Source organism: Phyllobates terribilis, unplaced genomic scaffold (genome assembly GCF_046119375.1).
Source record: "Phyllobates terribilis strain yellow unplaced genomic scaffold, ASM4611937v1 Scaffold_12__6_contigs__length_324123572, whole genome shotgun sequence".
Classification (NCBI taxonomy): Eukaryota; Metazoa; Chordata; class Amphibia; order Anura; family Dendrobatidae; genus Phyllobates; species Phyllobates terribilis.
In genome coordinates this window covers 10,975,816-10,987,831 of record NW_027362772.1, presented here as the reverse complement: position 1 = coordinate 10,987,831, position 12,016 = coordinate 10,975,816, and the positions used below count along the sequence as shown (strand labels likewise).

The window sequence follows — 12,016 nt, the reverse complement described above, 5'->3', positions numbered from 1 at the left end:
TGGTGGACGCAGCACGGCTCGGGAGGTCACTTGGAGCTAGAGTGACCAGGAACATCTGCAGTAAGTAAAGACCCTTAACTGCACTACCCGAGTCTGTCATCATTACCGGCTGCACCGCACCACCACAACCCCCATCCTCTGCGCCTGTCCCCTCTGAGGCTATACCCCTCCCGTTGGGGGTTATCCCACCAAGCTGCGCATCCACCATCAGCCTCAGCGGACCCTGCTGCAGCGGCGGCCACAGTGACCGCATCACAACGGGTGGCGTAGTCGACACAACGAACTTTAATAACATCAGTAAAGACTGCCACATAACACTGAGCTTGACGCCCTGGGCACGGGACCGGGTCACAGCCGCTCGGAGACTACAACCCCCCATCTGATCCGGTGCCGGGTATTCCCCTCAAAAAGGAATATGTCCCAGGGGGCGCGTCAACTTTGGCGTAGTCGGCAGGATTACGTGCCCGCAACACCCGGGTACTGCGTGCCTGAAGAAAAGTGCAAGTTTACCTCAGAAAGAAGACTCCTGCCGGTTCCGGAGGGTCCACGCCATCGGACTCCATCACCAGTCGTTTCCCGCCGATTGTCCGCCATTTCCAGCTTGTTCCCGCCATCTGCAGAGTTTCCCGCCACTGGGAAGCGATTCCCGCCAAAACCGCAGATTTCCCGCCTTGGAAGAGCAGCGGACGCCATTATGGGCGTGCCAAAGGAGGGCAAGAGGCCACCTCCCATCGTGGGCCGGGACAGAAAATGGCGCCAAAAGTGGAAACCGCCCCCACCAACAGAGACTGTGATGCTGGAGGTGTCAGTCAGCGTGAAAGAACTCCCCCTGGAGCTGACAGTCACCGAGTTGCCCCGGGACCGCCCTCGAAGTGGGAGGAGACGAAAGAGAAGAGAAAAGATGGGTGTCGCTTGGAGCAGTCTAGAACGAGCGCACCCGGAGGCGAGGTGTCCAGAGCAAGAGCACCCGGAGTCGAGGAGAGAAAGAGTAGACCCGGGAATGGAGCGGCAGCAGTGCAGCACCGGCCCGCTGGCCAGGAGCCTGCAAAAGGAAGAAGGAGGAGAGCAGAGCAGCACCGGCCCGCTGGCCAGGAGCCTGCCGGAAGCAGAGCAGAGCAGCACCGACCCGATGGTCAGGAGCCTGCTGGAGTCAACAACCCCGCTAGGCTTAGCGGAGATCCTGGCGCAGCTTCCCCGAGATCGGGAGTGCGCGCGGAGTGCCCTGGAGGGCCTCGCGGGAAGGATGGCCCGAGTGCAGAGGGAGATCCTGGCGGAGTGGGGCCGGGAGATGGCCCAGCAAGCTGGAATCCGTCCACGGAACCCGCTCCCTTGGAAGAAGACACCGACTACCTCTGCGGATGACGCGGGAGGACCCAAGGCCGGAGACGGCGCAGAAGAGGGAGCGAGACGTATGGCAGCAGGTAAGGGGGACGCCTATACCCCATACCGGAAGACCACCCACCTGCCCCAGCTCCCCGTCGCAGAGCCCGAAGGTCCCCCGGCCGTACCCGAGACCGCCATGACACCGCCACCGACTAGGCCCCGACCGGAAGCCGCCGTCGCGACCCCAGTGACGTCACGCGTCGTGACCCGGAGCGTGGCGAAGGAAGGGAAGCCTCCGGCCTGGTCGCAAGGCCTAGCGTTTCCGGGCGCCGCATCCCCAGCAGAGCCATCTACCTCCGCGGAGCCTCCGGCCTGGTCACAAGGCCAGGTGGCCCAGGGTGCCGCCGTGTTAACAGTTCCATTTACCTTCCAGATGCCCCAGGCCTGGCCGCAAGGCCTGGGTAACCTGGGCGCCCCCACCATCGCGCCCGCACCCGTAACATCAAGGGTGCCAAGTCTGGGAGAGGACCCCTTCAGCCAGCTAGCGTGGCCGGACGGGCGGCCTTTCATCTGGCCCAAAGAATTCTTGGAACTGGAGCGACAAAAGAAGTTAGGTCCCCTGTGTGAGCCCCTGATCCCGGCTCCAAAGCCCGTGACTCGGGTCTCGCCTCCACTCGAGGAAGCCCAGTTCGTGTGGGACCCCACGGGAGAAGATTTGATGGGGTTCACCGGAGAGACTCGGGCAGCTGCAGCAGAGCGTACCGAGTGTTGCCGTCAACAGCTGGCAGAGTTCAAGAGAGAGCGGGAGGAGAGGCGGGCCAGAGAGCAATGGGCCCGGACCCGCAGCGCGGAGCAAAAGAGTCGGACCAGAAGGGACCCCTATGCAACAGATCGTCCCCGTACCATCGGGACGGTAATAAAGTTTAATGCGCAGCATGGGTGGGGCTTCATAAAGGACCGGAACACCATGGGTGACGTCTTCGTTACCCGACGGGATGTCGAGTCTCACCTGCCAGAGGGTCACAAAGGCCGTGACCTCTACGTCGGTGACGAGGTAACGTTCACCCGGCACAAGTGTGCCAAGGGACCTTACGCCCTCCACGTGCATCGCCTGACAGAGGAGGAGTTGCGGTGTAGGGAGGAGGAGCCAGAAGACCCGGACGGGTTCAAGGCTAGAAGGTACTATGACTGAGATAGTACAAAGGACTGTATATAGTTACCTGTCGGGGTACACAAGTAACCGTGGCTGCTTTAAAGTTTAGTCCCCGTTGGGACCAGTGAACAGTTTAACCCGTGTGTCCCCTACCCAAACCAGGCTGAGGACTGTGAGCAGCCATCCCATTCCCTTTACTTGGCCGGGGACTGAGAACGGCCAAAACTTCCCTGTACATAGTTGCGCTTCCTAAGGCGCCCCCTACTGGTTTTATGAGAAACTGCTTATCAAAAGACTGTCGCACTTTACCTGGTCACGAGTTGCACGGTGACCAGAGGAGGAAGAAAGAAAGAGACGACGAGAATGTTATAATGATGTCTATATGAAAAAGTTATATATATATAATATTTTATATGTTTTATATGTTTATAAAAATTTGTATGTTTTGGTGTTTTTGTCTTTGCAGCCCGAGGACGTGCTGTGGTTTACCAGGGGGGAATGTAGCACCCTGAGGATTCGGCTGCTACAGGAGTATTGCACCTCAACCCAGAGGTGTGATATTCCACTCCCGGGTAAGGATGGAGTGTGGAACTGAGCTCAGATAGACTGCATGCACTACATACATCCCATTCCAGAGGAGCAGGCCGACGGCACTCCCACTTAGAAATGTGCAGGTGCGACCGAGCCTGTTCCTGGCTGGAGTGGGAGGGGGGAGGAACATCCCATGTAGTGTAGGGGCAGATAGGGGGAGCAGTCTGGGTAGTGGTAGGAGCTCATTGGGTGCTGGTCACCTGAGCTCACACATAGAGGGATATATAAGGAGGGCACCAACTTAGAATCAGGGTCAGACGCAGAGGGTCAGTCAGTCAGTGCAGAGGACAAGTCAGCAGGAGAGGAGGAGCGGAAGCTGGCAGAGGAGCAGCTGAAAGAAAGAGAGGCCCTGAAGAGAGAGAGTGGAGTGAAGAAAGACCCAGAGGGGGACAAAGAAGGGACCCAAGAACCCAAATAAGAACACCGGGTGAGGAGTCAGCAAGAGGGTACCGGAACCCAAGCTGGTGGGGGCAAAGACATTCCCCAGCCAGAGACCGGAGACCGTGGGCAGTGTCTGTCACGGTCACCCACTACATTCACCCTGAAGGCACACCACAGGAAGGGTCAGGGAACCTAAGGCCATAGGTTGCCCAACAGAAGGCCCGAGGGAGCTGGACTTAGGTGAATCACTGGTGGGGACGGCTGAAGTAAGGACAGAGGGAGAGCTCAGGGCCACGCTCCGGACTTGTTTGGGGGTTGGCCGGATCCAGGACCTGGTGGACGCAGCACGGCTCGGGAGGTCACTTGGAGCTAGAGTGACCAGGAACATCTGCAGTAAGTAAAGACCCTTAACTGCACTACCCGAGTCTGTCATCATTACCGGCTGCACCGCACCACCACAACCCCCATCCTCTGCGCCTGTCCCCTCTGAGGCTATACCCCTCCCGTTGGGGGTTATCCCACCAAGCTGCGCATCCACCATCAGCCTCAGCGGACCCTGCTGCAGCGGCGGCCACAGTGACCGCATCACAACGGGTGGCGTAGTCGACACAACGAACTTTAATAACATCAGTAAAGACTGCCACATAACACTGAGCTTGACGCCCTGGGCACGGGACCGGGTCACAGCCGCTCGGAGACTACAACCCCCCATCTGATCCGGTGCCGGGTATTCCCCTCAAAAAGGAATATGTCCCAGGGGGCGCGTCAACTTTGGCGTAGTCGGCAGGATTACGTGCCCGCAACACCCGGGTACTGCGTGCCTGAAGAAAAGTGCAAGTTTACCTCAGAAAGAAGACTCCTGCCGGTTCCGGAGGGTCCACGCCATCGGACTCCATCACCAGTCGTTTCCCGCCGATTGTCCGCCATTTCCAGCTTGTTCCCGCCATCTGCAGAGTTTCCCGCCACTGGGAAGCGATTCCCGCCAAAACCGCAGATTTCCCGCCTTGGAAGAGCAGCGGACGCCATTATGGGCGTGCCAAAGGAGGGCAAGAGGCCACCTCCCATCGTGGGCCGGGACAGAAAATGGCGCCAAAAGTGGAAACCGCCCCCACCAACAGAGACTGTGATGCTGGAGGTGTCAGTCAGCGTGAAAGAACTCCCCCTGGAGCTGACAGTCACCGAGTTGCCCCGGGACCGCCCTCGAAGTGGGAGGAGACGAAAGAGAAGAGAAAAGATGGGTGTCGCTTGGAGCAGTCTAGAACGAGCGCACCCGGAGGCGAGGTGTCCAGAGCAAGAGCACCCGGAGTCGAGGAGAGAAAGAGTAGACCCGGGAATGGAGCGGCAGCAGTGCAGCACCGGCCCGCTGGCCAGGAGCCTGCAAAAGGAAGAAGGAGGAGAGCAGAGCAGCACCGGCCCGCTGGCCAGGAGCCTGCCGGAAGCAGAGCAGAGCAGCACCGACCCGATGGTCAGGAGCCTGCTGGAGTCAACAACCCCGCTAGGCTTAGCGGAGATCCTGGCGCAGCTTCCCCGAGATCGGGAGTGCGCGCGGAGTGCCCTGGAGGGCCTCGCGGGAAGGATGGCCCGAGTGCAGAGGGAGATCCTGGCGGAGTGGGGCCGGGAGATGGCCCAGCAAGCTGGAATCCGTCCACGGAACCCGCTCCCTTGGAAGAAGACACCGACTACCTCTGCGGATGACGCGGGAGGACCCAAGGCCGGAGACGGCGCAGAAGAGGGAGCGAGACGTATGGCAGCAGGTAAGGGGGACGCCTATACCCCATACCGGAAGACCACCCACCTGCCCCAGCTCCCCGTCGCAGAGCCCGAAGGTCCCCCGGCCGTACCCGAGACCGCCATGACACCGCCACCGACTAGGCCCCGACCGGAAGCCGCCGTCGCGACCCCAGTGACGTCACGCGTCGTGACCCGGAGCGTGGCGAAGGAAGGGAAGCCTCCGGCCTGGTCGCAAGGCCTAGCGTTTCCGGGCGCCGCATCCCCAGCAGAGCCATCTACCTCCGCGGAGCCTCCGGCCTGGTCACAAGGCCAGGTGGCCCAGGGTGCCGCCGTGTTAACAGTTCCATTTACCTTCCAGATGCCCCAGGCCTGGCCGCAAGGCCTGGGTAACCTGGGCGCCCCCACCATCGCGCCCGCACCCGTAACATCAAGGGTGCCAAGTCTGGGAGAGGACCCCTTCAGCCAGCTAGCGTGGCCGGACGGGCGGCCTTTCATCTGGCCCAAAGAATTCTTGGAACTGGAGCGACAAAAGAAGTTAGGTCCCCTGTGTGAGCCCCTGATCCCGGCTCCAAAGCCCGTGACTCGGGTCTCGCCTCCACTCGAGGAAGCCCAGTTCGTGTGGGACCCCACGGGAGAAGATTTGATGGGGTTCACCGGAGAGACTCGGGCAGCTGCAGCAGAGCGTACCGAGTGTTGCCGTCAACAGCTGGCAGAGTTCAAGAGAGAGCGGGAGGAGAGGCGGGCCAGAGAGCAATGGGCCCGGACCCGCAGCGCGGAGCAAAAGAGTCGGACCAGAAGGGACCCCTATGCAACAGATCGTCCCTGTACCATCGGGACGGTAATAAAGTTTAATGCGCAGCATGGGTGGGGCTTCATAAAGGACCGGAACACCATGGGTGACGTCTTCGTTACCCGACGGGATGTCGAGTCTCACCTGCCAGAGGGTCACAAAGGCCGTGACCTCTACGTCGGTGACGAGGTAACGTTCACCCGGCACAAGTGTGCCAAGGGACCTTACGCCCTCCACGTGCATCGCCTGACAGAGGAGGAGTTGCGGTGTAGGGAGGAGGAGCCAGAAGACCCGGACGGGTTCAAGGCTAGAAGGTACTATGACTGAGATAGTACAAAGGACTGTATATAGTTACCTGTCGGGGTACACAAGTAACCGTGGCTGCTTTAAAGTTTAGTCCCCGTTGGGACCAGTGAACAGTTTAACCCGTGTGTCCCCTACCCAAACCAGGCTGAGGACTGTGAGCAGCCATCCCATTCCCTTTACTTGGCCGGGGACTGAGAACGGCCAAAACTTCCCTGTACATAGTTGCGCTTCCTAAGGCGCCCCCTACTGGTTTTATGAGAAACTGCTTATCAAAAGACTGTCGCACTTTACCTGGTCACGAGTTGCACGGTGACCAGAGGAGGAAGAAAGAAAGAGACGACGAGAATGTTATAATGATGTCTATATGAAAAAGTTATATATATATAATATTTTATATGTTTTATATGTTTATAAAAATTTGTATGTTTTGGTGTTTTTGTCTTTGCAGCCCGAGGACGTGCTGTGGTTTACCAGGGGGGAATGTAGCACCCTGAGGATTCGGCTGCTACAGGAGTATTGCACCTCAACCCAGAGGTGTGATATTCCACTCCCGGGTAAGGATGGAGTGTGGAACTGAGCTCAGATAGACTGCATGCACTACATACATCCCATTCCAGAGGAGCAGGCCGACGGCACTCCCACTTAGAAATGTGCAGGTGCGACCGAGCCTGTTCCTGGCTGGAGTGGGAGGGGGGAGGAACATCCCATGTAGTGTAGGGGCAGATAGGGGGAGCAGTCTGGGTAGTGGTAGGAGCTCATTGGGTGCTGGTCACCTGAGCTCACACATAGAGGGATATATAAGGAGGGCACCAACTTAGAATCAGGGTCAGACGCAGAGGGTCAGTCAGTCAGTGCAGAGGACAAGTCAGCAGGAGAGGAGGAGCGGAAGCTGGCAGAGGAGCAGCTGAAAGAAAGAGAGGCCCTGAAGAGAGAGAGTGGAGTGAAGAAAGACCCAGAGGGGGACAAAGAAGGGACCCAAGAACCCAAATAAGAACACCGGGTGAGGAGTCAGCAAGAGGGTACCGGAACCCAAGCTGGTGGGGGCAAAGACATTCCCCAGCCAGAGACCGGAGACCGTGGGCAGTGTCTGTCACGGTCACCCACTACATTCACCCTGAAGGCACACCACAGGAAGGGTCAGGGAACCTAAGGCCATAGGTTGCCCAACAGAAGGCCCGAGGGAGCTGGACTTAGGTGAATCACTGGTGGGGACGGCTGAAGTAAGGACAGAGGGAGAGCTCAGGGCCACGCTCCGGACTTGTTTGGGGGTTGGCCGGATCCAGGACCTGGTGGACGCAGCACGGCTCGGGAGGTCACTTGGAGCTAGAGTGACCAGGAACATCTGCAGTAAGTAAAGACCCTTAACTGCACTACCCGAGTCTGTCATCATTACCGGCTGCACCGCACCACCACAACCCCCATCCTCTGCGCCTGTCCCCTCTGAGGCTATACCCCTCCCGTTGGGGGTTATCCCACCAAGCTGCGCATCCACCATCAGCCTCAGCGGACCCTGCTGCAGCGGCGGCCACAGTGACCGCATCACAACGGGTGGCGTAGTCGACACAACGAACTTTAATAACATCAGTAAAGACTGCCACATAACACTGAGCTTGACGCCCTGGGCACGGGACCGGGTCACAGCCGCTCGGAGACTACAACCCCCCATCTGATCCGGTGCCGGGTATTCCCCTCAAAAAGGAATATGTCCCAGGGGGCGCGTCATATGCCGCTGCTGAATTGCCGGCTTTTCATGTCATTCTACATTATTCTTAGTTGTTTTACTTCATGTAGAATTAACCTACAAGGAAAGAAAGGGTTTATTTTCATTCCGATATTTGTGTCCCATTGACTTGCATTGGTTTCCGGTATCGGAATCGGCCCGATCCAATCCGATACGATATTTCCTGATATCGGAAGGTATCGCTCAACACTACTGACGACGGGCAACACTGATATATGAACCTATGAAAATATTTTTCATTCATTAAAATAAAACTGCAAAAAAGTAGCATGAGGCCTAGTGTTTGTTATCTTCTGTTTTTTTTTTTTTTTAAAGCCTACTGTTAGATTGTGATCGGAATTTTTTTTATCACTGTTTTATTTAAAAAGCAAATTTTGCTGCATGCCTTGTAGTTTGGATGTACATTTTTACATATTAATGTTACAAAATTTCATTAGACATTTTATTATTAAAAAATAAGAAAACCAGTTTTATTCTTTGCATATGACTGTAACGGGAGCTCTGAGGGACATCAGATATCTTTAGATTGTAAAGCAGATAATCGTGGTATCCCACACGATACATATGAAGAACATGTCATAATTCCATATGTCGCTGTTCCCGGTAACAGTCTATCATCTCCCGCCTTGACTACTGCAACCTCCTGCTCTGTGGCCTCCCCTCTAACACTCTCGCACCCCTCCAATCTATCCTAAACTCTGCTGCTCGACTAATCAACCTGTCCCCCCGCTATTCCCCGGCCTCTCCTCTCTGTCAATCTCTTCACTGGCTCCCCATTGCCCAGAGACTCCAGTTCAAAACCCTAACCATGACATACAAAGCCATTCACAACCTGTCTCCTCCATATATCTCCGACCTAGTCTCCCGTTACACACCTGCACGCAACCTCCGATCCTCATAAGATCTCCAGCTCTACTCCCACAACCGTATACAAGATTTCTCCCGTGTTTCCCCCCTACTCTGGAACTGTCTACCCCAACGTATCAGACTCTCGCCTACCGTGGAAACCTTCAAAAGGAACCTGAAGACCCACCTCTTCCGACAAGCCTACAACCTGCAGTATCCACCACTCCACCATGCCGCTGCACGACCAGCTCTACCCTCACCTACTGTATCCTCACCCATCCCTCATAGATTGTAAGCCCTCGCGGGCAGGGTTCTTGCTCCTCCTGTACCAGTCGCTGTCACATTGTGTTCAAGATTATTGTAATTGTTCTTGTATTATACCCCCTTTTCACATATAAAGCGCCATGGAATATATGGCGCTATAATAATAAATAATAATAATAATAATAATAATATCATCAGATCCGTTCAAACAGGTCCTGTCTTCTGATTCATTACCGAATGTTAAGGAAAATAAACGTAACAGAAAAGATGTCGTGAACCAAAGTGCTAATAGTGGAGAGAAGCCATATACATGTTTGGAATGTGGAAAATGTTTTTACTAGAAATCAAAATTTATTCAACATAAGAGAAGTAACACAGGAGAGAAGCCATTTTCTTGTGAACATTGTGAGAAATGTTTTAGCGAAAGATCTTTTCTTTTTAGACATCAGAGAAGCAACTCAGGAGTAAAGCCGTTTTCATGCTCACAATGTGGAAAATGCTTTAAACAGAAATGGGGTCTTGTTATCCACAAGAGAACTCACACAGGGGAGAAGCCGTATTCATGTTCAGAATGTGATAAATGTTATAGTGATGAATAGTGTTGAGCGATACCTTCCGATATCGGGAAATATCGGATCGGATTGGATCGGACCGATACCCAAAAAGTATCGGATATCGCCAATTCCGATACCGGAAACCAATGCAAGTCAATGTGACAGAAATATCGGAATGAAAATAAACCCTCTCTTTCCTTGTAGGTTAATTCTACATGAAGGAAAACAACTAAGAATAATGTAGAATGTATTGGGGGAGGTGGGGGAGACAATAAAGGCATAGAGGTTTAGCCCAATCAAATGGAATAGCAGGAATTAATATTTTTTTTAACACGTTCTGAGTTACGGAAATATTGACTATGTTAAGTATTTTTATATTTTGTCAGATATTTATGTTTCACTACTTCCATGCTCTTCTTTTTTACTTCTCCCACACTTTCTCCTTCATCATCCTCAGCATCAGCATCTTTTTCATCCACTTCTTCTTCACCTTCTTCATCTTCTTCTTCTTCACCTTCTTTGTATTATTCTTTTTTTTTACATTCTTCATATTCTTCTTATTCAACTATTATTCTTCTTCATATTCTACTTCTTCATCTTCTTCATATTCTTCTTCTTCATCATATTCTTATTTGTGACAGGCATTCCTGTAGTTGTTATCTATAAAAGGTTGAACATTACACCTTTCGTTCTGCCCGTCACAAAAGATTTACAACAGGATTTGTCCGCGTTCAGTTTGGCCTGCAGCAGCAGGTCTTTTCCAGGGGCACCACGAGGAGGAACGGACTCACCCCCATACACTGCTTAGTCATCTTCTGCTTATAATTTAGATATTATCTTTTGCTCTGATTTTTAGTCTTATGCTTAATGTTTTTCTGCTTTTTGTTCTGCAGCTTCTTGTACTTCTGCTTCTTGGTTTTCTGTCTCTTGTTCTTCTGTATCTTGGTGGTTGTCTTCTCTTCTTTGTTCTCTTGGTCAACTTCTTCAGGGTCATCTTCTTGATCTTCTTCGGGGTGGTCTTCAGGGTCATCGTCTTCGGGGTCCTCGTCTTCAGGGTCGTCGTCTTCGGTGGTCCTCGTCTTCGGGGTCCTCGTCTTCTTCGGGTTGGTCTTCAGGGTCCTCGTCTTCAGGGTCCTCGTCTTCGGGGTCCTCGTCTTCTTCGGGGTGGTCTTCAGGGTCCTCGTCTTCAGGGTAGTCGTCTTCGGGGTCCTCTTCTTCTTCGGGTTGGTCTCCAGGGTCCTCGTCTTCAGGGTCCTTGTCAGGGAGATCCACAGTGATTACCAAGAACCATGTCAAAAAGCTTGAACTTGGAAATGTAGCAGAAGGTACAAGAAGGCTGAGGAACTACCGAGGACCAGCTGACGGTACTGGAACCCGGATGTGTAGCAGAAGGTACAAGAGCCAATGGAACTACCGAGGACCAGCTGACGGTACTGGAACTCGGTTACTAAGCAGGAGGTACCTGTGCCAGAAAGCACTACCAAGGACCAGCAGACATTGGTGGAACTTGGATACCGAGAAGGAGGCACCTAATCCAAAGGCACTGCCGAGAACCAGCTGAAGGTACTGGAACCCGGAGGGGTAGCAGAAGGTACCCATGAAAAAAAAAGTTTCAAGGCCGCGAGCCGGCCGCAGTTACCAAAACCCACAGTCCTACAGGGGGTGCTTGTCCTATTGGCACTATGGAACCAGCCTTCATTGCCAGATCCCGCAGCCCACATAGGAGTCACCTAAACTGCAGGCACCATAGAGTCGGCTAACCCGACCGCAACACGACAGGACAACGCATTGGAGGCAAAGTGACGTTGACACTACCCGGAAACAGCTGGCGTGCTGGAACCAGGCTGGGCAGGAGGGAGTACCCATGCCAAAGACACTGCTGAGAACCAGCTGACGGTACTGGAACCCGGATGGGTAGTAGAAGGTACAAGAGCAAATGGAACTACCGAGGACCAGCTGACGGTACTGGAACCCGGATGGGTAGCAGAAGGTAGAAGAGCCAATGGAACTACCGAAGACCAGCTGACGGTACTGGAACTCGGTTACTAAGCAGGAGGTACCTGTGCCAGAAAGCACTACCAAGGACCAGCAGACGTTGGTGGAACTTGGATACCGAGAAGGAGGCACCTAATCCAAAGGCACTGCCGAGAACCAGCTGACGGTACTGGAACCCGGATGGGTATCAGTAGGTACAAGAGCCAATGGAACTACCGAGGACCAGCTGATGGTACTAGAACTCGGTTACTAAGCAGGAGGTACCTGTGCCAGAAAGCACTACCAAGGACCAGCAGACGTTGGTGGAACTTGGATACCGAGAAGGAGGCACCTAATCCAAA

General features: G+C 54.1%; 1 protein-coding gene and 1 pseudogene across 1 annotated transcript in view; both read left to right on the top strand.

Annotated features, from left to right (window-relative positions):
* LOC141171898 (uncharacterized) overlaps positions 1-12,016 on the top strand; it is an 819,676-nt gene that overhangs the window by 176,618 nt on the left and 631,042 nt on the right. The window lies entirely within an intron of this gene.
* Positions 8,605-12,016, top strand: part of LOC141172901 (uncharacterized) — a 71,653-nt pseudogene continuing 68,241 nt past the window's right edge.